We start from the raw sequence: 4,870 nt of genomic DNA on the forward strand, positions 1-4,870 counted from the left end.
GTACAATGTTAGATTGTTTATTTGAGATTTTTCTTGTTTGTTGAGGAAGGCCTCTAATGCTATAAACTTCACTCTCGTTACTGCTTTTGTTGAATCCCAAAATTTGGGTGTATTTTATTGTTATTTTTATTTATCTCAGTGTAAATTTTGATTTCTTCTTTTATTTATTCTTTGACCCAATAGTTATTCAATGTCATTTTGTTTAATCTTGACATATTTGTGATTTTTTCAGCTTTCTTCTTGTGGTTGATTTCCAGTTTCATACCATTATGGTCAGAAAATATGCTGATATGATTTCAACCTTCTAAAATTTATTGAAACTAGTTTTGTGCCCCAACATACGGTCTACCCTTTTGAGTGTTCCATGTGCACGTGGGGGAAAAAGTGTATTCTGTCATTTTGGAATGGAAAGTTCTGTAAATACCCATTAAGTTCATTTGATCTAATGTATCACTTAAGACCAATATTTCCTTGCTGAGTTTTCTGTCTGGATGATCTATCCATTGCTGTCAGTGGGGTATTTAAATTTCCTACTAAATTGTATTTTTGTCAGTTTTCTGTTTAATAATTGCTTTATATATTTTGGTGCTCTCAGATTGGAGAATATATATCTATATCTATATATCTATATCTATATCTATATCTATATATATAGATAGATATATACACATATACATATATTTATATATATATATATATATATATATATATATATATATATATATATATGATGTCTTCTTGATGAATTGTCCCCTTTATCATTATAAAATGTCCATCTTTGTCTCATGGTATCTATTTTGTTTTGAAATATCTTTTGTCTGATATAAGTACTGTTACATTTGCCTTTTTCTAATGCCAATTGCTTGGAGTATCATCTTCCTCCCCTTCACTTTGAGCCCATGTTTGTCTTTGAGGCTAAGATGGGTGAAAGCAACACATAGTTGGGTCTTGTTTTTTGTTTTTTTTTTTTCTAGCACTAATAAAATAAACATTTTGTTAATGAGAATTTGAGAAACATGTGCACCAAAACAAAAGTGATTACTGAGGCTTAATAAAAATACCTTCAAAGAATGTGTACCACGTTTCAATTTTTTAAACTTTATATATATAAAAACTGTATTATAAATACAAAGCAATTAACTATTAGATTGCTAACAGTATTGTTCATACAAAAAACTTAACAGTAGTAAAATACGAATACATAAGATGCTTATTTTTGGTCTTTTTGGAAAGATGAACAAAGTTGTGGGTTTTTTTTTAACATGCCTCCAAGCACAAAATAGAATATAAGATGATAACTGCAACATTCTTAGCTTATCATTATAATTCTTTAAATGTCACTAGTCATAATAGCAATGAGCTCCTCTTGATTTTTTTCTTTATCACCATTTTTAGCAAATTCATGTCTCATAGGCTGAAGTTCTTCATCACTCATGTTTTCACCCAATTCTCTGGCAACAGGTTGCAAATTCCTCAAGCTATTTTACCTGAATCATCATCATCAAATAGTTTAAATGCCTCAAAATTTCTTTACGTGGATCTCTGTGCAATATCCAGTCTGTCACAACTTCATTAAAATATTCAAAGGTTATTTTCCCTGTGGATTCTCTGTCATAATCTTTAAGAATCTTCAGTACATCAGCTTTTTTTACATTAAATCCCAAGGCTCTTATGCCACCTTTAATTCATGATAATCTATTGCTTCAACTTTGTCTGTGTCCAATAGTTCAAAAGCATCTTAAATTTCTTTTTTCTATTCTTCAGAGAGTTCTCTTCTTTATTTCCTCTTTGTTTTGCCCACTACGAGTTCATTTCATAAAACAGGGCCCCAGGAGAAGAGCAAGGAGGAGTTTTGTGTTATTTCCAAAATTTTTAGTAAGTATGTCAGGAGCTGAGGTGGGGGCCGTACACCAGGATGGAGGACGTGTGGGTCTTGTTTTTTTAATCTATCCTGCTGCTCTGTGTCTTTTAATTGGTGAGTTCAATCCATTTACATTTAGGGTGACTATTGATATATGAGGACTTCCTGTAACCATTTTATCTTTTGTTTTCTGGTTGCTCTGTATCTCCATTGTTTCTCTTCCCTTGAGTTTTTGTCTGCTACGTTAGTATGATAGTTTTCTACGTTTTTGTTTTATTCTCTGTTTCCTTTTTTTTTAAATATTTTGTGTCTCAGCTCTGGATTTTTGTTTTGTGGTGACCATTAAGTTTTTGTAAAATATCTCATAAATAGAATAGCCTTTTTTTTTTCTGATTGCCTCTTATCTTTATTCACCTTATACCCATTGTTCTTTTCCTTCTCCTATTTTATGTTTTATTTTCACAAATTATCCCTTTTTACCTTGTGTTCGTTGCCAAATTGCAATAGTCAAGAGAGAGAATGACAGCAATACATATACAGAATACAGGCATACTTTATTTCCCTATAGAAATAAAAGGAACTTATTTAAACCTAGGCTCTACCCATTTAGTCCAGTTTGTTTGTTTATTTGTTTTAACCTAGGCTATTTTATGACAGACCCAATCTCTGTACCCTCATTACTCTTATATTTAGTGAGCAATACACTTAGATCAAGGAAGACATTTTGGTTTCTTTTAAATTTCTATATTTGAAATTGCATTTTAATATGTTAAAATATAGCTCATATAAAAATTACCATTAAAATGCTAAATAATGATGTAATAAATTGATTTATAGCTGACTGCTGGCACACTCAAGAACTATTACATCATATCAAATGGCCTATGCCCTGGAGCTATAGAACTATTTCTGATATTTCACATTCTGTTTTTCCAGTGATTAATAGTACAAGTCATACTATTTACCTGAATTTCTGTGTAGACTGTGAGTTCTCAAACATTTCCTATATTTTTCTGCTGAATGAATAGAAGATTTCTATTGTAGCACAGTTGGTGTTACCATAGTCTTAGGAGGGACAGTCCATAAAGAATGTTCAAGTGTTTTCTAGTAATGTAGATTTGTCATGAGATGAAGACAATTGAATGTGTATATTTATATTCACTTTGTTTCTCGTTCAGTATTAACAAAGAGTACCCAGACTCCTACATTAGTGTAGCAGGCTCACTGTTTCTTTTAAACCAGAAATAAATTTTCAAGTGAAATTTTTTGATTTGCAATTAATTTTTATATGTAAGTCTTATGAAGGTTTTCTATGAATTCTTTTTGCCTTCATTACATGTCACTCTTTGTGCTTAACAAATTCAATATGTCTTAACATTTGATCAATCCCCCTGTTTTTTCCCCCAGAAAAACACTCTTTCAAAACTATTACCCCAATATCTAGAAATGCACATTATCGTGGAAAATGCTTTGGTAAGTCAAACTTTCCCCTCCTGCCTTCCCTCTCTCTTTCCTTTCTTCCCTCCCTCCCTCCCTACCTCCCTCCCTCCCTCCCTCCCTCCATCTTTTCTCTCCTTCCCTCCCTCCCTCCCCCTTTCTCTCTCTCTCTTGCTCTTTCTTTCTTTAAACTTAATGAAAACTTTACATTTTAAAGCCATGGTTGAATTTTTATTATTTCCAAATAAAGACACTTTGTTTTAGGTGTTAATCATGACTAAAAGCCTAAACTTGCCTAGAATGCCCCATACTATCTACCCCACTCTGCATCCCCAGCTCAGCCCAGTATCTCTTTGACCTCATTTCCTGACAGCCTTGTCTTGCCCTTCCTTTCACTTACTCTAGCCTCTCTGGTCAAATGTTGTCTTTGAACACACCCGGTATTTACCATCTTACAAATTCACTTAATATTTTTTTTCCAAATTTATTGAGGAATAATTGTAAAATGTAATTGTATATATTTAAAGTGTACAATGTGATGATTTGATATACCAGGGTGCCAAAAAATGTATACAGGTGGACACTTTGTTCAAGTAATAGTTTGCTGTAATCAGAAGTGTCTGGACACTGATGGTAACCACTTAGAGCACCTCTTATAATTGCAGAAGTCAAACGTGACTTGTATTCATCTTTTGTTATCGGTATATATTATTACTATTTTAATACAGTTTTCCTTTATTAAAATGTGTAACATTTTTTGGCACCCTCTTTACATGTACATTGTGGATTGATTACCAAAATCAAGATAGTAAACACATCCATTACCTCACATAGTTAACTTTCTTTGTGTATGTGTGTGTGTGTGTGTGTGTGTGTGTGTGTGTGTGTGTGCGCGCTCGCACATGTACGTTAAGAATACTTAAGATCTACTCTCAGCAACTTTCAAATATATGATACCATATAATAAACTCTAGTCACCATGTTGTACACTAAATCCTCAGAACTTATTCTTCTTATAATTGAAAGTTTGTACCCTTTCACCCACTTCTTTTCATTTTCCCTTCACTCCAGCCACTGGCAACCACTATTCCAGTCATTGTTTCTATAATATCACGTTTTATTTTTTTTTCAAAGATTCTACGTATGTGTGATACCAATTTTTGTTGTTTTTCTCTGGCTTATATCACTTAGCATAATGACCTCCAAGTTCATCATGTTTTTGCAAATGGGAGGATTTCCTTCTTTTTTATGATGAAGAATATTCTGTTGTGTGTGTATATAGCACATTTTCTTTGTCCATTCATTTGTTAATAACACATAGGTTGTTTATATACTCTGTTTCCCTGAGAATAAGACCTAGCTGGACAATCAGCTCTAATGCGTCTTTTGGAGCAAAAATTAATATAAGACCTGATACCATACCATACCATATCGTATCATTCATACCATATTATATTATAAAGACCCAGTCTTCTATTATAGTAAAATAAGATCAGGTCTTATATTAATTTCTGCTCCAAAAGACACATTAGAGCTGATTGTCCTGCTAGGTCTTATTTTCGGGGAAACGCG

The 4,870-nt window shown here is 32.6% G+C and overlaps 1 pseudogene; it reads right to left on the reverse strand.

Moving 5' to 3' along the window:
• Nucleotides 1-1,330: 1,330 nt before the first annotated feature.
• Nucleotides 1,331-2,286, reverse strand: LOC109452801 (centrin-3 pseudogene; annotated as a pseudogene).
• Nucleotides 2,287-4,870: the final 2,584 nt, after the last annotated feature.

Source organism: Rhinolophus sinicus, chromosome 16 (assembly GCF_057876585.1).
Source record: "Rhinolophus sinicus isolate RSI-liver-muscle chromosome 16, RSI-T2T, whole genome shotgun sequence".
Lineage (NCBI taxonomy): Eukaryota > Metazoa > Chordata > Mammalia > Chiroptera > Rhinolophidae > Rhinolophus > Rhinolophus sinicus.